Source organism: Falco rusticolus, chromosome 8 (assembly GCF_015220075.1).
Source record: "Falco rusticolus isolate bFalRus1 chromosome 8, bFalRus1.pri, whole genome shotgun sequence".
Lineage (NCBI taxonomy): Eukaryota > Metazoa > Chordata > Aves > Falconiformes > Falconidae > Falco > Falco rusticolus.
In genome coordinates, this window is record NC_051194.1 from 54,041,433 (window position 1) to 54,063,540 (window position 22,108).

The following is a 22,108-nucleotide window of genomic DNA, read 5'->3' on the forward strand; positions in this document are numbered from 1 at the left end:
CTAAAGAGAATGTCAGATTTTCCATGTGGACGTGTGGAAAGGGGTGGAAAGAAGGAAAGGGGTGACATCCTGAAAGAAGTGAGATTATAGTCATAGGAAGAATTGGTTATTTTTCTTTCAGCTCTTAACTGCTGCAGGGGTAAGCAGTGCCTCCTTATCTAAAGGCATTACAGTATCTCTTATAGTATTGCCTCTCACCTTGGAAGCATATGGAATTAATGACAGCCATTCACGAAATTCTTGATTTTCAAACTTTGAAAGGTGGATTGTAGAATTCAGTTGATTTCTCTATGAGCTTCAATCATTTGTCTGAGCAACGTATAAAGGCAGGATGTATTTAACTTTGAAACTTTCATATGAAACCCCACTGGTTTTGCCTGGAACTGATTTGCCTTTTTACTATTACAATAATCTGGTTGTTTTACTGTGTGAACAAAAAACATGACACTTTTTAGGATAGAGAAATCATACATCTTCAGTTACCTCTTCTCTAGACGTTGCTGTTCGCATTACTGCTGGTCTCGGAGGTTGTGGTAATAGTGAGCACGTGGTGGAGGGCTTGCTTTCTTTCTGGTCAGGCTGGTCAAATTGTCTGGGAGTGTAATGCCTACCACCTTAAAACATTAGCAGTTATGGTAGTGGTGCAAGGACCCAGCTTTGAGGAACCTCAGCTTTGCTTCAGTGCGGAGGTTTGGCAAGACATCACACAGGAGCATGTCTCCATGATTTCTTCTTGCTTTCCATGGGATTAATGCTTCCTCTGTGTGAAGTCTGGCCTTCCTGAATCCATCAGAAACTTTGCCAGCAGGGTCTGGTGCCACTGTTTTCCCCTTGCAGGCCCTCTGGAGCGCTGCTGCAGGCTCTGTGGGCAGCAGCAGCCCCAGGTTTCCATCCCATGGCAGACCCTCTGGTTTTGCTGTGTTGTCTGGGGATGAGAAGGAAGCGCCTTTTGTGCGTGGCAGGGGAGGTGGTGCTGGTGCTGGGAAAACAGTCGTAGGCCATGAGCAGCGATTATGTATTCCTCAGGATCTGCATCCCTGATGGTGTTAATCAGCACTGAGGCCTGAGATCAGTGAAGCACCTGCTGCTTGGGCTGCTTTTTGCCTGTGTTCAGGTGCCTTACAGTCTTATGCAAATAAAGCATTTAAGAAAATGAATTACTTGGATCAAGCCATTCTGGAAAGAATAGCACCGGATCCTGTAGAAACCAGGCAGACACCTGAAAGATGTCCTGTATTTACGCAAAACATAGCAATTAGGTTTTCCTCTGGTATCTTTTATGTTTTTCACATTGTTTGTCTATTATTTCTGCAAGGGTAAGAGGAGGAGGTAGCGTGAGTGTTGTAACTACTGCCTGTAATTATACAGCCAAAAGAAACAGAAAAAAAGCCTTCTGGGTGTTTTCTGCATCTTGGGATTTATTAGGTATCTCATGTGCTGACAGAACAAGATGTAAAATTGCTTTCAGTGTTCATCTCTCACTGTGTAAGATGGAAGAAGCAAGTCTCACAGAAGTACTGTAGTGCAGGAATTCGGCTTGTTTATTTCTACCCATCATGGGCAGTTTGCTCCCTTTTAAAATTAATTTTCTGGTCTCTCCACAAATAGACAAAAGTGATTCTGTTTTCACAAATGCAGTACAGGGAGAGCATCTTTCATGTAAAGAATATTTGGAAACAAAATCTAGAGCTGAAGACTTTCAAGTGTTTGGTCTGTTTCTGCAACACTGGTAATTAACAAATAATGAAATAATTTGCAGTTTGGAGAAATCCTGTAGCCTATTTGTCCTGCAGGGAAATGTTACTACTTTCACCGTGTTACCTGGGGTAACTGCAATTATCTGGGTGGGGGGGGAAAAAAAGTTAAAAGAAAAGAATGTTCTGCTGCACCTCAGCTGAAGCAGCTCTGCATTTTCTTTGCTACTGTAATGAATCAAAAACCTCCAGTTAGGAAGATGGTAAAAACAAACATGTGAACAGAAGCTGCTTGCCGGTTGTCCTGCCCAGCCCAGCGCTAGGACCTGATGGATGAGCTCTCGCTGCCCAAGTGCTTTTATCGTTCCTCTGTCGAAAGGCCAGAGAGCAACTGAAAGCAAATGGGGGAGTCCCACAGACCCAGCTGCTGCTGCTGGGGGGAGGGCATGACTGTTCAGACCCCCAGATTCAAACTCTTCTGTATCACATGATTGCAGTGAAGGCAGCAGGTTTAAAGCTGGGTGGGCCTTGCAGCCTGTTTGCTGAGGCAAGAAGGTTCAAATTCAGCTGAGCAGTACATAGAAAGGCCGCCTGGTTGGAGACCGGTGGGTTTCACAGGGGGTGCACCATTTGGACCCCGCAGGTTGCCTGGACAAGCTGCATGCTAGATAACCGCATTTGAGGTAGGGACAAGCGGATATTTTTTTAGACAGAAGTCATGAAGAGGATGTCTGTTTCCTTTGTGCTGACTTCACCCACCCTTCCTCAGCAAGGCCTTACAGCTGTGGGAAGAGTGAAAGCCCTGACTGCACAGGGATGCTGCTCTTCTGTGTGGGAGTATCTCCTGTCTTCCCAATCAAAAAGATGTATTTTGAAGATGCAAGCACTCATTTTTGGGAGCAGTATTCATTTGACAGATCACAGACACTGGCCACTGATGTAGTCAATACAGTCTTTTTTTTAAACCGTAATCTCTTCAGGCATACTCAGATGTGTGTATGGTGTTTCCAGAAGCTACTCTTTCTCCAGCCTATATGTGGTGATGCTGACATTACAAAGTTGTGGGATCTTGGAGCTCTTCTCCGAGTGTGAATGGGGTTTGTATTTTGCTGTGCTTTGGCTTTGTTAGGGAGAGAAGAGAGGTGTGGGAGATGCCAAGGGGGATAGTAACTCACCTGTATGGTGGGTATTTTGCAGGTAAAGAACGAAGGTTACCTAGCTTCCATGAAGGTCACAGAGTATATTTGCAGAAGCAGCAATCTGCATCTCATTTTTAATCTTCAGAATTAGTGTCAGTGCAGAAGAGAGTAGGTAAGCCTCAGACAACTTTATTGTGGTTATGAATCACGTGCCCAGGCACAGCAACTGTGATTTGCGGGTTCAGGGCATTTTTAAGGTGCATGACTTTGTGGATAAAACTTGCTCTTGCAATGGAAAAAAAAAAAAAAAAAAAAAAAAAAGAGAGAAAGAGAGAGGGACATTTAGGCTATAAGTAGAGTGACAGCTGGTCCAGAAGTTTTAAAACAGCAGTATGGTATTTTTCAGTTTTAAAGGTTGATTTATAGTCTTTGAGCAGGAAAGCCCAAGATTAGCCCTACAGGGCTGGAAATACTGCTCGCCTGTCTGCAAATCCTGTGTTTCCCCCTTGCACAGAGCCCTGTGGAGCCTTTGGAGCCAGAGCAGGGGGTGGCATTTTGCAGACCTTTATACCAGAGAGGGCAATGTGGCAGCCCTGCAGCCAAGTCAGCATAGCTGAAGCCTTGCTGTAAGGCTAAGGGGTGAACGGTGTGTCCTTCTCTGTAATGGTGCAGAGTAGACACTGCCTTGCCTCTGTTAAGCTGTGTCTGCCTCAATCAGGAAGCAGTATTAGCTTCCTAATTAGCTTTATACAGCAGTTGGAAGTTGGGATTCAGGTAGGTTCAGCAGTGCCAGGTGTGGACTCAGAAGATGTGGCAAAGCAGGGTGAAATTCTCAGTCTTGCATTTGCAGGTGCAGATGTCACTAAGACATTCTCAGGAGATTTTAGACCAGAGTGTGTTTTTCATACCAACTTTCACAAGAGCAACAGATCTCGGGAGGCTGTGATCTACCTTAGGAGTCTGAAAATAGGCCCCTTTGAGGAGGGGATAAGCAAAGGTGATGCTGCTGTGCTAATGGAAGGGCTTGGGACCTGATCTAGTTGGATTGCTCCTGGCCTGTTCTCAAGGCAGATTGAACAAAGTATTTTAACTGTGAAATAAATCTGTGTTCCTGAGAAGCAGCCTTTAAAATGTCAGTGCTTGCATTTCTTCAAAGGCTACTTTCTTCAGCTCCAATTGATTTCTTCTGCAAATATGCTGCCTAGTTTTGTAGGGTTACATGAACTCTGTGTGTCTCAATACATATGCCGGTAGACTCTTTGCATGGGAGCTGTCACATTCACCACTGCGATTTAAAACTGTCTTTGATTCTTCTGTTTGAATTTTGCCCTCCTCTGAAGGTGTTTTCTGATCTCCACTTGATTAAAAAGTATGGTACAGACCCTCTTCTCTACTGGTGACCAGTGGATGGGTGTTCTGGTGAGTTGTTGGGAGATGGGTACTGTGCTTGCCCCCATGGGCATGCCCTGTTGCAGAGGGCAGTCTGCATGTTTTATGGGGCACTGTGCCTCTCCACAGAGCCCCTACGATTGCCTGTCTCTCATCTCAGTCTTACATAATGCAGTTGTGCTGTGTTGTGCTAGGTCATGCTTTTAAACTGCAGGACTTTTGAGTGCTGATTGCAAATTGAACAGGAAAGATTGCTTGGATTATCAGCAAGAAAACAGTAGAAGGCATGACCTTTCTTCTGCTCCTTGGGGCAGACCAGAGATTTTTGTAGTGTTCTGCTTTGAAACAAATTGGTAAATAGCAGGGATATTCTTATCTATAATAGGTTAGCTGCTGAGTTGTCCATAGGCTTCCCAGTGCTGAAGGAGGTGGGGTGGAAGACATTAAACAGAGATAAGAACTTTAAGGAATAAAAAAAAAAAAAAAAAAAAAAGTCATGCAGAGGTGTGGAAGTAGCTTATTCAGGCAGGAATAACAAAATACAGGAAAACTATGCCAAATCAAGCAGTGCAGATGAAAATTTTGCCTGAGTGCAGAGCACAAGCTGTGACTATTTACCATCATGAGGTTAGATTGGGGATAGTGTAAGCTGCAGGGAGTGCAGCAGCTAGGAAATAAAAATGACCATAAGGTCAGTGCTCAGAGCCAGGTAAATGAGCCATGCTGTAAGACGGGACAGGGGCAGTGCCAGAGCGCCTTGTAGATGTGATTCCAGAGGTGACGTATGCTGCTGTTGTCCTTGACAAGGAGAACGGGGCTGACAATGACTGGCTGTTCCTTATATGCTTGTTTGAATTTGTAGAGAATTTGTCATGATAAAGTTAGTACAGTACAGCCTGCATGTAACGAATCAGCAAAAAACTTCAGGACTTTGTCACAACCTTCATTTTTAACAGTTTGATTTTTTTTTTTTTTACAGTACCTTGTAGTGTCTCTGTAGCCATGTATCATGTAAGAGTAAAGAAGACTTGCCCTTTGAGGTGAGGAGGAGTCCAGCAAACATGAGCTTTACAAGGACCTGGGAAGAGCCTCTTACCTGCCTCCCGATGGGCAGGGTGCCAAATTGTTCTAAAGGCTCTTCAGTAGAGAGAGACACTGCGGTCAGCCACACCTTTTGTAAAAGCCTGTCTTGGTGTATGTGGGAATTATGCTGGTGTGGAGTAAAGGAAGACTTGGTGTCTTAAACATCTAGAACTTTAAATTGCCTTTTAGTAGAAGTAAGTTTCAGATCCCCTTTTCTGTTCGCTAGCTGCTGGAAGATAGATTTCCCTTATCAAACATGATTATGACCTGTGAATTTCTCCTGAGCTTTCATGGCACATACTGGGGAAAACCATCGTTCTGCATAGTACGGGTTATTTCTTTGAAGTGGTTTTCTTTGAAAATACAAATGGAAGAAGATACTTGTTAGAGAAATATAGGAGCAGCTGGCGTATGATTGTATTATGAAGGATAACATAGGTATAACAGTGGCCTTAATAATTCTGGGAGTGAGTACCAGGAGGTAACAATACTGCCACTTCTTGTCTGTACATTTAGGTATAGAATCTGAAAACTTACCTAGATTTCTCAGACCAGATGTTTAATTTGTTACGTCTTTAAAGTTTGCAGTTTCATATAACTTCTTCTCCAGACCAATCCTTTCTTATGATCTATAATTTTGACCTTCATATCTGTGGCTACAGCCCGGCTAACCTCTGTAGTTTAGCACCATTGCTGGTCCTTCATGGTTCTGCTGGCTGCCCAGGAGCCAAACTCTGCTGCAGCACTGGATTTGTTGCAGATTGCTGCTGTAGCAATGGGAGTGTTTGGGGAAGAAGGTGCTAGATAGTATGCATATCAGGGGCAGAATGTGGTCCTTCAGAAGTACATAAAAAAAATGCTGTGGATGGAGGAGTTACCTAGTCCAAGCTGGTGAATGGCTTTTCTAGGTATGATAATATTGAAGCCACATAATGGAAATAATAGAACTGTCCTAAAAGTCATGGGTCAATGAGAAAATAGAAGCTTAGCAGGTGGTGGAAAACAGCTCTAGCTTGTCTTGCTCTTAGTAGTATGATAAGAGGTTTGATCCAAAGTTTGCTCTGTATCTAGAACTACTCACTTTGTGACCATGACTGGTTTTGAACACTGTTATACAGGGCAGAGCACGATATAATACCTCTGTGTGTGTTGGTCCCATGGCCAACAGAAAGGGAGATGGCGACTGGGTGGGCTGAGCTCAAAACCCAGCTCTGCTATTGACTTCCCAAGTGATCTCAAGCAATATAAAAAATAACGGCTAATGATACACTTACGGTGCTGCAGAACCTTGGAGCAAGCACGCTGTTGTTACTTGTGTAGCATTGCTGTCAGGAGAACTGGTTTCACAAACAAAAACAAATTGTCAGTGAATAGTTCGGCATTTTTTTGAGAGAAGCCTGCAGTTTACTGCCTGTGGAGCACTGAGGAATAACTAGTAAAAAGCTGCTTGAAGTCCTAGCCAGACGATAGAGCCAAATTGTGATTATGATTGCACATCACAAAAGCTGTCTGTTTGGGAGGAGATTTAGCTATTTGTTCATTCATGGCTCAGGCTCTATCATGCAATAGCAGCCACAATTTTGCAAATGTTTGCTCATTCTGTGACAAAACCACTCGTATTGGCAGGTTAGGAAATGTAGCATTTTTGTATTAAAAGGCAATAGGTAAGCTTTGCCTGTAGCTGTAGACCTTTGTTAAGTAATGTGCTATTAAGCTCAATTAGAGTGGCACAGTGAAAATAGGCGTAATACTTCTGCAGTGAAACAGCATGTAAAGACCTGAACAAATAAGACATTATTACTATGAATAAAGCTCCCTCATATGAGTAGAACCGCTGAATTCAGGGGCCCTTCACCTCTGTTTTGTGGTGTATCTGTTACTGTTTTGTTTACTTTATTGCAATGCTTTATATTGGCTGAAGCATTTTAATGTTTTTATTTTAAATCTCAGTAACTGAAAGTTGTTAATGCAGTGGACAAAGCATCTTCTGGGATACTTTCTGCTTTGCTGGTATGGACTGAAAAGGAAAAGCCTCTCCATTCCCTTTCTTCCCAGCATACAAGATCGCAAGCTAGGTTGTCCTGTGATAATGTTTTTCTGTGTGTGTGGAAAACCATCCTGTCTCTGCACGATCCATGTAATACATGGGAAAAATTTTCCCATCCAGTTAACTGATGAGGGCAATTTCCTGTAAGCCAGCTCTTCTTGTGGTCTCTGGTTTCCAGCCAGTTCTATTTTTACTGCCTGCCCCCACTACCCACCCCCTACCCCCCTTTTTCTTTCCTTTTTTTTTTTTTTTTTAATTTAAAAAAAGGGGGGGGGGGGAAAGGAAGTTTCTGTTTGGCAAGCTGTTACTATAGTGGTTCTATATTGCTTTGTACACCCAGACAGGCTACAGTTTTAAAAGGCACCAACAAAAGCCATGAAGGTAACATGTATCCTGATCACATTTAATTAAAGCTTTTGAGCCACATCATAAAGTCAGCATGAGCTGAAGGGAACAGACAAGAGTGAAGCCTTGGCTGCCCTGGTTATTGTTGCCAACTTAAAGCCAGGTCCAAGTAATTCTGTATTACTGTAGTCAAAATTGTTTTGTTCCTGACACTGCAAACACTTAGATCGATGTACCACCTTACTCATGTGAATAAGGATCCGTGAGCACGTAAGTAGTTGCAGTAGCAGGCCTGGTAAGTCACTTGACTGGTGAATAAAGCTGGGGAGATTTACACTGAGGGTGCAAGAGGAATCAGTCAATCTAAAGCCTGGTGTCAGTGAAGGCGGTCTGAATGTATGGGCAGAGTGAGGAAATGGAGGGAGATCCAAGTAGGAGCGCAGGAGGGTAGAGATGTGAGAGGGGAGCCATTTAGAACAGTCACTTTACATTAAAATAAATGGAAACCTTGGCAGCATTTACAGAAATATCATGCTGAAAGGCATGTGTGTATTTAAAACCAGTGTCAGCCTGTTTGAACCTTTTCCCAAGACTTTAGGAATCTGGGAACTCTTCAAAAAACAGTTAACATCATGCAGGAGAGTGGGTTGGAGATATGACTTTATGATGTTAGGAACTGTGCTTGAAAGGCATTCTGATAGCCAGATTCCTAGAAATATAAAAGGAGGAAAGCAAGATGATGTTGTGACAGTTACTGTTTCACAGATGATACTGTCGGTTTCGGAGCACTGGGGCCTTACTTGGAGATTTGGGCCTTCAGGCATGCTCCACCACTCCCTGACTTTGCAAACCACATCTTTGGACTGGATCAAGAAAGCTGCACATTCAGCAAGCAAAATAGCAGAAGAATGCAGCATATGCACAGGCCAAAGTGTGGGTTTCCTAACTGAGGGACCATGGATGTGTATTGGTGCTTGCAAACAGTTACCCTGGTTTGTGCCTGCAGTATGGTAATGAGATACTTAATTAGGAAGATGAATATCCCTGCTTTCTCATAGATAGTTGAGAAAAGATGCTGAGAACTTAGCCCCAGGAGTCATTGGGCATCTGAAGTACAGTTTGTACAAGTCAGATCTAGCAACAGTTGCATTTTCATCCCATTACATTTGTGTCTTGAGTGGTTGTAGATTGTTTTAAATGTTTATTAACCTGACTGCTGTAGCCTGAGTGCATCTGGTTGTCTGATCTTGGAAAGGGGAAGCATCTGTGGATCTGCCTTCAGGTTTCTGGGTACTGGTCCCTCAAGCCACTAAGATACTGGTAAGCTTTCAGTGCACAAATGCTGCCATGCATTTTGAAAAAATAAATTACAGAAAAACATTTGCTGAAATGGCCCTTTTTCACATGAAGTGTTGGCAGATTTTTTTTTTTTTGTGCTACAATGACAACGCATCATTAGAGTGGTGGATTTGATGTGTGACTTCTGCCCTTTTGACAAGGTGCCACCATTGCTTTGAAGCGTTGCTGGGGGTTGGAGGGAGTGTTTCTGATCCTCGCTGGGCACAGCGGCAGCCTTCACAGCACTAGCGCTGGACTGGGGCTGACATTTCATTGCAGGAAATCATATGGTTATTGCATGTTATTCCTGAGAGCTGCAACATCACTTTGACTAAATACTGCTGTGGGTAGGCTGGCAGTGGTGTTTGCTGTGAATCGTCCCCACTGATGGAAACTATTTGATAGAGAAACAATAGTTATCAGCAAGATGACACTTCTGTTCTGAATCTCTCCTCCTATGTCTCTCTTCCCCCCCCCATGAACTGTTTTGTAAGTTAGCTTTGGGGTGAAGGGCCTCATTTGCTTTCATTCTAGCAACAAATACTTTGGTATGAGTGGAAAATACCTTCAAGAACAGGAGGGGCTTTTTGTTATTTCTGAACTCCAAAGGTGTTTGCTTCTGTTGTGTTTTTATTCTGATTTCATTTTGCACTTGAATAACCATGGATGACTGGAAAATGTTAAATCAATCATATAGCTAGTGCCACAGGTGGACTGTTTAAATGTGTGTATTTTTCAAGTGCTAAACTGAGGAGTGTGGGCATTAAATAATAATGTAAATAAAGTTGCCTTGGAATGCTGCTATTTACCATCACTTTAGGAAATCATAGGCTTCCTCCCTCCAGAAAAATAATCCAAGTATAGTCTTAATTTTCAAGCCTGTAAATAGACTCTAGGGGATTATGTGTATGGTTAAGGTTATACTCCTACATATGAACTTTTTTCTAGGCTATGGCCAGAACTCTCAGGTGTGAGTGTGGCTGTTTGCTGTCTGTCTGTCTGCTTAAAGAGCTTTCTGCTCTGGGTTTTTGGTTGTGCAGAAGGGATGTTACTGAACCAACTCCTGTCCTCGGGAATAATCTCATGCACCAGCCGAGGCTGGGGCTGACCTGCTGGAGGGCAGCTCTGCAGAGAAGGACCTGGGCGTGCTGGTGCACAGCAAGGTGCCCGTGAGCCAGCAGTGTGCCCTGTGGCCAAGAAGGCCGATGGCACCCTGAGGGGCATGAGGAGGAGCGAGGCCAGCAGGCGAGGGAGGTGATCTCCCCCTCTGCTCTGCCCTGGTGAGGCTCATCTGGAGCGCTGTGCCCGGTGCTGGGCTCCCCGGTTCGGGAGAGACAGGGAACTGCTGCAGAGGGGCCGGCGGAGGCTACAGAGATGGCGGGGGGAGTGGGGCATCTCCCTGGTGAGGAAAGGCTGAGGGAGCCGGGCCTGTTCAGCCTGGAGAAGAGAAGGCTGAGAGGGATCTTATCAGTGTACACAAATCCCTTAAGGGCAGCGGCAGGAGGATGGGGACAGGCTCTTTTCAGCGGTGCCCAGCGGCAGGACAAGGGGCAACGGGCACAAACTGCAACACAAGAAGTTCCATCTGAATGTGAGGAAGCACTTCTTTACCCTGAGGGTGACAGAGCGCTGGGACAGGCTGCCCAGAGGGGCTGTGGGGTCTACCTTGTCGGGAGACATTCAAAACCTGCCTGGATGTGACTTTGTGTGACCTGATCTAAGTGATCCTGCTTTAGCAGGGGATTGGACTAGGTGTTCTCCAGAGGTCCGTTCCAGCTCTGACCATTCTGTGATTCTGCCCCTCCCACCTCGTTCTAATGTTCTCCGTGAAGCAGGGGAATGAGTGCTCTAGGTGAAGCATGTGGGATCCATCCAGGAGACCTCTATGGATGCAGGTGTGGACTAGAAAGTTGAGGCAGATTCTTCAGGGGCTTGAGAAATATCAGAGGAAGTAAAAATGTCTTGTGCTTCTGTGGGTGGAAGGCAGTTTGTACCAATACTTTCAGGGCTGTCCTAAAGTTGGCTCAGCTAACTGAGAAACGCCAAAGGCCTTGAGTCATTGCATTCTCCAAAGCTCCTGGTGCCTTTCAATGGTAGAAAACCATTACCAAAGTGATGCTGCAAGGACTCACCCACATGAGTTGTTTTATCTACCCAGTTTCTGGCCTTTAGGCAGCTGCCCTTTCAGTTTAATAATACTGAGCCCTACCTTTCATTTCTACCCTTCAAGTCACCAGGGGATCTCTCTTGTCCTCTACTTGTGCAAAACAAGAAAGAATTCAAGACACTTTCCAGGCAGGAGTGGGGAAAGCCTCTCTGACGCTCACCGAATGTCAGTCAGAGGCCACTAAGGCTTGATGCATGGTCTTATAGCAAGGAATGCAGTGATGAGACCTATGTGAGGAGACAAGATTCTCAGCAACGATGCAAGCCATAGCCTTGCTCTCCTGATATGCATCGGGCGAGTGGCAGTTGTTTTGCTGGAGACTTTTGTGCTAAAGCAAGTGCTTTTTATCAATATGAGGTGGCACAGGCATGAAGCTGGGACTGAGAACTGATCCCTGGATTTCTAAAAATCACAGTCCTGGATGTGTGCTTTTTATTTCCTTACCTGCTATGTATCTTGGACTTCTGTCTTACATCCTTTTCCATTTATTTTCTTTTTTTTTTCTTTTTTTTTTTTTCCTGATCTCTTTAATGGGTGTGTGTGGAGTGTTAGTGTAAGCTTTAGCAGGACTTCAGAGAATGGGTGGGTTTGTACTTGTATGGAAGACTTTTATCCTCTTTTTGCGTTGCTCTTGTATTAGGAATACAAGTATGGTTTAATAAATCACACACAGAACACTCATGTTTTTGTGAACCTGTAATGTTGTGCAGTGTTTTATGCAAGCTATAATACATGATACTGCGTCGTCCATTTAGAATGCTGTGTGCACTTTCTTTCTTTCTTTCTTTGATGTAATTCAGTTGACAGCAGTGGGGTTGTTCCTAACACACCTAGAAAAATGAACAGGGAGTAAAGAGCAACACAAGTTCACACCCAGGGTGTGCTGACTCATTTGCTTGTACTCTTATCTGTAGCAGAAAATACTTTTAGGGTACTCCTGAGGAATGCATCAAAGTAGTGTCTCAGATGTCAAGTTCAAGACGAGGTACAAGTTTAGCGAAGGGCTGTGTAAAGCCCAGAGGCTTGCAATACAATTCATAATGAAGGTGAAAATCTGTGTTTTCAGGTGGGAAAGGACTAACATCCACTGACCTGACCAATTAACATGCAGGACTGTGACGTTTTAATTGCATTTCTAATTAAACTGGACCAAAGGGTTATTTTAAATGGGTTGCTTCTGGACAAATATTTGCTGATGTGAATAAATGCAACCCTGCTTGTGCAGAGGGGTTTGGACTAGACAATCTTCAGCGGTCCCTGCCAACTTCAACTAGTCTGTGATTCTTTTCTGGGAATGCACAAGGACTTCTGCTTTTTATAAAGCAGTTTGCTTTGTGCTGTCCTTCATTTTCTGTCTGTCTGTTTCATTTGGGATGTTTCCAGTGTGTGAGTTACCTCATCTCAAGTTCCTCCTTGTCTTCTCCTCCCCTCTGCTGGGACCCAGTCACAGATGTTGATGTTTCATCATGGTGATCTATGAAACTGTTGCCTTTTTATAGTAGTTCTTGCACCTCTTAGCTCTGGGTGTTTTTGCAGTGTGAAATACAGGGTAGGCTGCAGCACCTCAGACCTAACTGTGGCTGACAAAAGCCTGGCTTTGTATCTGGATCAAAGCACCTGACACGTGCTTAAGTGGAGCCATCTTCCCCAATCTGCTAGTGGAATGTCAGTAGCTTGCTTTGCCTTTCCCATGCCAAAGCTGTCTGGACCACATTAATAGTCTGGGCCTGTGCTAAGATGCTGAATATGTTTAATCTCTTTGTTCAGAGAGCTTGGGTTGAAGCACCCTCTTAGCATGAGCCAGGGATTTACAATACGAATGGTGCGTCAGTCTGATCTGATGGCAGGCTCTTAGCTGATGGTGTAGCCATGTGCTTACTATCTTCTGTTCCTCTGGGGCTTTCCAAGGACAGCTTGGTCCTGCCTGCATGTTTTGCTGGCTCAGTTTTCAGCCAATGCTCTGTTGTGTCCTAGTTAGCTTTTTCTTCTGTGTATGCAAAAACTGGGTGGCTCTGAAAGAGAAATATCTTGCTGTCCTGTCTACAGTGTTTCTTGGTTAATAAATACAAGTTTTAAAATTGCTCATCTGAGGCAAAAAAAAAAAAGTATTATAACCGGTGCAGAGAAGTCATCATTGTTTTGGACTCTATTGCAACTTCCAAACCGAGGTGATAAAGGGTCGATACACCAAAGAATGATACCTGGGATTTCAGAGCCAATATTTTTTTTTTCATATTAAGGGTTATTTTGTTTTTGTTGATTAGATGAATGGGAACAGCAGTAATTAAATCAGCAACAAGCCTGCCAATGACTCGGGTGGGCTTGTGATGAAAACTGTTAAGTAGTTGACACAGAGCTCAAATTGCACGCCGGAACCAATGCCAGAAGTAAATCATATAGACCATTAACCTTGAGACCTGCAGAGGGCAAAATAAAGAGCCTGGCTGTTTGAAGCACCTCTAGTTACTCAGCGTTTGGAGATGTGCATGTGGGGGAGACATCTAAATAAAAAACATAAACAACTCCAAATCTGTTCCAAGTTGGCTGAAGGAAGGGAAAGGAGAGGCGTAAGTATCTGGTAGTTTTAGATGTGCTGCCATGGTGACGAGCTGATAAACTAGAGCAAAACCAGGACTAATCCATAACTGAAAAGTATAGCAGATGCAAAGTTGCAATGCTGTTTGCACAGATTCAGGTATGTAGTAGTGAACCTGCTGCTACATCCATTGTGCTCAGTCCTGCTCTCATCCTGAAGAGTGCTTGTATTTACTGCTGGTTTCCAAAGGTTACTTGTTAGTAAAAACACATACATTTATTTCTTTTAACAGCAAGTCAATGACACCTGTCAACATCTGATCCCAATCAAAGCTTTTCATGTACTGCACATAATAGGCTTATGGTACACTATCTGCTAACCATACTGTCTTCAAAAAGCTAAGCCAATTTTGGTCTGTAACTTCTGGAGCTGTTGGCTTCATATTTCAGTCACACTGTGGAAGCTGGATAGTCCTGTAAAGACTTAACATTAAAGCCTTGAGTCAGTGAAGCCACCAAGCACATGATTTACAGTAAGTGCTTAAGTGCTGTGCTAAGTGAGGGTGGATTGCCCAAGTGCCTGAAGTTATACAGATCCTTAAATGCTTTGTAAACTCAATGTTTAAGAATTTTATCCCAAAGGATGCTGTAGGAACTTCTGCTGAAATCAGGATGAAGGGGACCTCGTGCAGTGCTCAGCTGCTACAACAACTGTGTGAAAGACATTATTGCTATTATGCTTTTACATATTTTACTATGGAAAGAAAAGTTACCAGAAGGCATGATTTCTGGGTTTGGGTTTTTTTGGGTGTGTGTGTATAGTATGGTAAGAGTTTGGATAATTTAGTCAGTATTAAAACATGCCTTGAGTAGAAAACTAGTATAGGCGGGCAACGGGACAGAATTCCGGAGACAATCCATCCTTTCAGGGTTGTGAATAGTTCTTTTCATTTCCAGAGACATTTATATAAATGTTAAAACAGGAAGGAAATCATTCCATTGATTTAAAAATTGAAGTCAAAATTTCTTAGTGACTAAAACAATGACTATTCAATTAATGCCTATACATAGTCATTACCTAAACCCTCCTACTCTTGCTTCGTATGTTAATTAGCTTATCAGTCTTTTGTGCTTGCACAAATTCTTCCAAGAATTGTGGGCAGGGGTCCTCGGGATGTGGGTGGTGGTCTTTGGGAGGAAGGTCGTAGGTCTTCCTCAAGGTGTACTTTTCACCTTTTGCCAGAAAATGCTGAGTTGGGTGAGTTACCGGTTTCAATCAGCTCTTGCTATCTGTCTTTCCTCCTTGGGTGTTAGGATGCCGACAGATAACAGGTTGTCCACAGCCTCACAAGGTGTCGGTGGATAACAGGATAGCATTACAAGATGTTGACAAACACAATACACATTGAGGATGTCATTATTCTATCCTACAGTGAGTTCATACAATATCACCATTCAAAATCATGTTTATGATCCATCCCTTACAACAAATTTTCAAACTGATGTTAACACACCAGGATACTAATCTTTTAATGTTATTTACAAGTGTTAGTGGGATTGTGCACTTTGTTTTACTTGTGTTTAAAATGAGAGATACTTTAAAAACAAGCAAATAAAAAATCATGGTATAACATTCTGATTCTGTGCCACATCTAGGATTTTGCCCTCTAGCCCAAGTCATCTCAAATAATAAAAAAAATCTGCTGTTTTAAACAGAAGTTGAGGCAGTTAATGTAATAGTCCCTGTTCAGAGATATTTTGTATTTATACTATATAAATGAAGGAAGGCTGGTTTTTTGTTTGGTTGTTTGCTTTTCCTTTGATATTTAATGATGACTGAGATAGCAAACTCTTTGGGACATAGATCTTCCTCTGTCTTTCAGTAATACCAACGTTTTCGAATTCTGAAATCTTTCCTGCTATACAAGTTCCCACCAGATTAAAATAGGTGCATGTAACTTCATGCAAGGCAACATTTTTACCACATCAGAGAAGAGGTCCTGGAGTTGCTGGAAGGTTTGTTTGTGGTACGCTTTTACAGCTCATTTTCCACAAAAACATTGATACTGTACAACACCTATGTATCTATATAAATGATTTTGCCATGTGTTTGTACAGTACCTGGTACAATGCTGCCCCATTCTCAGCTGTTTCCTGAGCACTGCTGCTATCAAAATAAGCAGTAATATCTTTGGCTTGATAGGTATAAGCTACCATAAACTTGCTCACAAAAGCACTCTGGTGGAATACCTTGTTGTGCCAAGGGAGCAAAGCAAGCATAGATGGACAAGGAGCACTTCCTCTGTGGAGTGAACAGAAGAACTAAGAGGTTTTCAGTGTGGTGCCTGCTGGTTGAGGCTTACGAGTCAAAGCATGTGCAAAGTGCAGAGGGCAGATCTGCAGCATTGCGCGCTGCGGCAGTCCTCGTTCGGTGCAGGGTAGGATGGCAGCATGTGGGGCAGAGCTGTAGTGGTGTTTGGTTTCTGCTTATTGGGCCGAGTTGGTGCTGAGACATTAATCCCTTTTAGAAAGCTGCCTGCTTTGCCTTGCTGCAGCCATGGCAGTTGCTGGCAGGGAAGGGAGCCGCGGAAGCGGAGCAGCTCCTGGGAAGCAGCCCTGTGATCCAGATGGTGCTGGGGTGGCTGTGTGGGGGTTAGCGTACTCCTGCACTGTTCCCTTGACAGGGCACCACAGCATCGGGTCAGGCCTTGCAACAAGTGAGCAAAATGGGGAAAGGATTGCTCCTCCACCAAAGTGGTGCTGGTAAGAAGCCTGGTCCTGGCTGAGCACAAGAATAGAAGAAGTTGTAAAGAGATGACATAGAATGTAAAATTGTAAGAGACGATCACTTCTGCAGGGCAATTGAGCACCATTATGAGTTTGGTGGTGGTTGCAGGATTGGGGTTTTTGGTACTGCTGGTGAGCCATGTAAGCAGTGCTAAGCCTGGATGTGAAAGAGGCAAATCAAATCCTTCCCCATTAAGCAAATGATTAACTCCACGCTCCCTATGAGAATGTTGTTCATGTTGGCCTGACTCGTTCAATGTGAGACGTTTCAGGAAAGGAAAATCTTGTAGTTGGACAAAAATTTTCAGTTTCATTGCATTTTCTCCTTGATTTGGGGGGCAAGAGTGGCAAAACCCAAATAAACCCCCTAAACAGTCGAGGAAAAAGGCAGGAAAGTTTTGTGGAGGTTTTATTCTTGCACTTTCTTTTCATGTTCTTCCACTTCAGATACTACCACTGAACGGAAGTATTTACCCCAGTAGTTCTAAGGCTCAGACCTATAGGCAGGAGGAGGAAAAAGGCCACACATTCTCTTTCCCTCCTGCCCACCCCTCCGTACTCTGCTCAATTACTTTCTGTGTTCATACAAATAAAAAAGGTAATTGTTTTCCTCCTAACCTTGCTTGAAAACAGCCCTCATTAGACTCTTTGCGGGGAGGCGGATTGGATGGAACACCAGCGTGTTAAAGGGCTTCTCTGTCCGACTTGGGGAGCATCTTACGTAAGGAGCAGTCGCACCGTGGCAGAGCTGAGGGCACAGAGACAGACGGTGCCTTTTAACGTGACCCTAACTAGAGATCTTGCAGCGCCTAGGGTGGCCCTGGGTGAACAATGTGGTGGTTCTTCCCCGCCAGCCAAAGTACCTCTGCTCTGCAAGATCCATGTTGGTGTAGCCTTGCTGCTGCCTGCTGGAATGAAATCAGCACAGAGCTGCCTCTGGCCCTTTTACTACAGACAAGCTTTACAAGGGAGACAAGACTTTGTCATCTAATAGCACCCTGCTGCTTGAAGAAATGATTGGCCTTTTTATGGCATATATTGTCTTTTTCTTGTGCTTTCCTAGCTGTTTTTTTCTCACCAGATGACCCAGCTAGTGCGCTAGTGCCTAGAAGGTGTTCATGGGATTGCTTCTGAATTAAAACTTTCAGCAGTGTAGCAATATGCACCCCATGGTGCCTTGCACATCACAGAAAATGGAAGGTTAAAATCTAGCAGAAAGGCTCTTTGCTGCCCCTAGCAGCAGGACATTAGCTCAGAGGGAATGAGGCAGGACAAAATTATGGTGTATTAAATTGAAAATCACAATAATGGAGAGGAGAAGCAGCTGTGTTGGGAGCTGTCAAAACTGCAAGTAAGTATTTGGGTGGGTGAAGGAAGTTGGTTAGCCAGAAGTTAGAGCTCATTCCCCAGTTCCCTCGCTGTGGTTCAGGGATGTAGTGCATACACCCGTCCTAGTGCTCCTTCATTTCTGATTCACTGTGCTTACCGATAGAAAATTTCTTCCAATAACTACCTAGATTTTTAGTGCTTTGATAGACCTGTTTTTCATATCTCTTGCACATATTCTCTTTTCTGTACAGTAATCTTGTAAATCTTAGAATATGATACTTTAATTATCTCTCTTCAGTATTATCTGAACTTATCTCTTGTTAACTTAGTCTTTTTTTTTATAGGTCTTGCTTGACTGAAGTACAGTTGTTTTTATTGCTGCACCAAACCGGGTAGCCAAAGGGAATGAACTCCAAATGATCCTCACAGAGAAATGGCTATCAGTCTGGTGTTTTTGGAGAGGCTGCACTGGCTTTGGCAGCTCTGCTGAGCTGAGTTGCAGCTGTATGACACAGGTGAGGAGGGGGATGCTGCTGATACACAAGTGAAACCAAAATGTGTCTTGTAATATTCTGAAGTCCTGTCTGCAGTTGCATTCGGTTCAGCAGCACAGCAATTGATTACTTAAATCTGAGCTTTTTTTTTCTGCCCTGTCAGCTTTATCCTTGGCCACATCAAGTACTTGCAGCAAGTTGCCTTTGAGAATTCAGCCTTTGGCTGCTTCTAATTCAGAGGACAAGATTTTCTGAATTGTGAATAACATGCTTTTGTCCTTGCATTTCCCTTCAGTTCTGGCAAACCAGAGTTTTTTATATTTCAGCTTAGAGGGACAAGAGAGGTGGAAAAGAAAGAGTTGAAAAACGGTAGAACTGCATTCAATTCAGGAAGAACCGTGGTACTTTGCACCATCGTGGCCTGCTGGGTACAGTGGCTGTCCTGCTGCTTGTCGTGCAGCCTGGCACCAGCTCTGGTGGGCATGTAAATGAGCAAACACCTGGTTGTCACTGAGAAACTTGTCTTTCTATAATGCGAGTACAGCATTTCTGCCATATAGCAAACCTGCCTGGATTCGGGTATTAGGAGTTTTGCACCAGGTTACAATCCGGTATATATTTAGGTTTTCTTCATACATGTCCTTGGAACTAGATGCTCTTTGAGGTCCCTTCCAACCCAAACTGTTCTATATGTAGACATGCCTCACTCTACCATAGAGGTAAAGGAATGGTGATTTAGCAGTAAGTAGGCTGGGTGACAACGTAGTGACTACTTAAGCCAGTTACTTTGTGCTATGTATTCGTTTATTATTTGTGTGTGAATTTCTCACAGAACTCTCATGGTCTTATGTGGGACTCTGGGGAGATAACAGAGGGAATGACAGGGCTGCTTTAGTGCGCTGCTTACGGAGGTGTCTCTTCTGGGCTAAAGGCTTTGCTGGTGCATGTGTACGTGGCTGCAGCAGCATCACTGTGCTTGTGAGAGTCTGAGCTTCAAAAGCAAACCTTACTCTCTGCAAGTGAGAGGAAGTGTGTGTGTCCTGGGGCGAGCAAGCTGGGGGAGCTATCGTATGTTGGTGCAGTTGCACAACTGTCACCTGTAAGTGTAGGATGAAAAAGGCTGCTACAACAGAATGATTTGTGTTTATTTAGCAAATATTCCTGAGTAATTTGGTCGGCTTGACACCGGTTTGTGACGATACACTTTGAGGGGTTATTGGTGTCATCAACCAGCTTGTGCTTGGCTGGTGCTTTTTTGTGGATTTTCTTGCCCTGTTTCTTCTTGAAGAACCAGGTAGGTGTTGTTATTTAAGTATTATCTTTCTCCTAACCCCAGGAGATACATGTGACATGGTAGATATTATGACACATCAGGTTCCCTTGGTCTGTTCATCCTTGGCTTCTCATTTGGTTTAGTAATGCCTATAAATCTAGCTATTCCTGCTTCCATATAGAGCCTACACCTGTGGTTTCTGTCAGCCATGGCTATAAGAAACTGGGTAGGTGAGACCAACATGTGAAATAGCAATCTATAAATGGCTGGTTATCAGAGCTGTGATTCTGTCAAGAATTTATGGTGGTACAAGAATGAACAACAATGAATTTTCTACGGTTCGTAAAACATTAGAACAGAGCCAATTTGGGCATGCAGCCTTGTAAAGCACATGATGATGCTATCTCTGAAATAACAGTAGTTTCTTAAACACACATACATAAGAGCTGCTTCTGAAGCAGCTATATTTATACAGGATGTTTAAGAAACTGTTTCAAATATCCTCCTCAATAAGTGTATTTCATGTTTCTTACCCCCAAGTTTTATTGCTTGCATCTGCTACAGTTTTAGTTAAGTAAGGACAGTTTTCAGTAAGATTAGTTTTGCATTTAAAGTCACAGTATTATGCTGATACTCTTCTTGAAGAAGCAGCTTCCATAATCCAGTATGTTATGAAATAGTCTTCTCTGCAGTGATGTAAACAGCTATCAGCTTTTAGTAGTGGTTGGAAAGGGGAGGTAACATGCATCTTGGCAAACTAGGACAGGCACAGATGAGTGGTTTAAATTGAATGTTGGCTTATTGCAAGTTTTGTGTGTGGCGTGCTGGGAGGAGAGTGCTGGTGTCCCATCCAGACCAGGTAGATGATAACCGTGAGGTTCTCCATCATTTGAGAAGACACACGTCCTGTGCTTTCAAGCGAAAGACTTGGAGCACTCATTTTACAACAGTATGTCAGTGAAACGTTCACAGTAATGGTATTTATCCAAATATTTGTTACTTTGATTCATGATGTTGGCATCAGGGTGTTGGATTAAAGGTTGTTTGACCGTAGGAACCATTTGTGCTCAAGGGAGTATAAAACGCCGCTTTGTGTGTGATTGTGCAAATGGGACCCCGTTGTGACTGGGTGAAACGTAAGTGCAGCAGCAGCCAGGCTTCTAAAAAAAACTCAACTTGCAGAAATGGAGAAATCTGGTCCTGGGGTCCACCCAGGGGAAGCATCCAACTGCTTTTAGGTAACACGATGAAGATACAGCATTTGGCTTGATCGCTTGCTGAGAGGAAGCACTGCCTCAGGGAGTGTGGTGAGTCTTTCAGCAGTGGCATAGGACTCTGTGGCTCCAGACTCTGCAGAGGAGGAAGAAAGCCAGCCAAAGTCACATGTCAGTGTTTTGAGGGTCCCTTTAGGTAAAGTTTATTTAGCTTTCTAGGAAGCTGCAGTATTTAATCTGACCTGAAGCAGCAAACAGATGGAGGGGTATATTCTGTCAGAGGAGAGAGCTGTATTTTTGGCTTTCACTTCAAGCAAGAGGCTTGTAGGTGGCTTGCTTAGTGTTTTATGAATTTGATGCTCTATATATGGCTAAACTGGGCCTTTTTTTTTGTAAGTAACATACATAATTTTTCAGCCTCTTTAAGCTTAAACTTCTTCTTTGCCCAGAAGTTAAAAACAGGTTCCTTCAAAATTAGATGCCCTGTTAGACCATACGTTCTGCTGCGTCAGGGAGCAAGTCATTCACGTTGGCTTGACAGGGAGTTATTTATATCCTGTAGTAGGACTATGAATTTCACTTCTCAGATGAACCAGTGAATTCTGGGTTTGTGTTTACGTATCTGAAAGACAGGATTCTTTCAGAATTCTTTTCTTTATAAGGCTTTTAACTGAACAGAGGCTTTTTCCTGTTAGATTGAACTCAACTTTCATCAGTGTGTATGTTTGGAAATTTTTCTCTCTCCCTGAGACCATATCCAGTTAAAATAGGAGGAGAAAAGTGAACATTCTTGGGAGGATTTGTTCTCGTCATGTAACAACTTCTAAAATAAAAACAAACCCAAAATTGTTGCAGTGCTGCTTAATTAAATGACAGTAAAAGTTGGGGGCTTGGAAATACTGTGGTTCTCCCTTTTTCAGGGTAAGCCATTCAGCATTCCAAACTGGCTTGTGCTGGGAGAATCAGACATCACCAGCAAGGTATTTCCTGGCTCCTTTTGCCAAATGCTAATAATAATAATAACAACAGTAATAAAAATTAAAAAAAAAAACCCAAAACCCTCAGATCTAAACCAAGCCACTTGTGACTTCACTTGGCAGCACAGGCCTGCTCTACGTAACTTCTGCCTTTATTTTGTTACTCATATGCCTGCCAAGAGCTTCTGAAGTGATTTGCCCCATTCTCCCTCCCTCTCTTACCCCTGCCAAAATGAAGGCATAGCATATCATGCTTTGTGAGCCAGAGGAACATATGGGCTGGGGAAGCTTCAACCG

At 43.4% G+C, this 22,108-nt stretch overlaps 1 protein-coding gene across 32 annotated transcripts in view; it reads left to right on the plus strand.

Moving 5' to 3' along the window:
- Window positions 1-22,108, plus strand: part of MAP2 (microtubule associated protein 2) — a 235,633-nt gene that overhangs the window by 54,102 nt on the left and 159,423 nt on the right. The window lies entirely within an intron of this gene.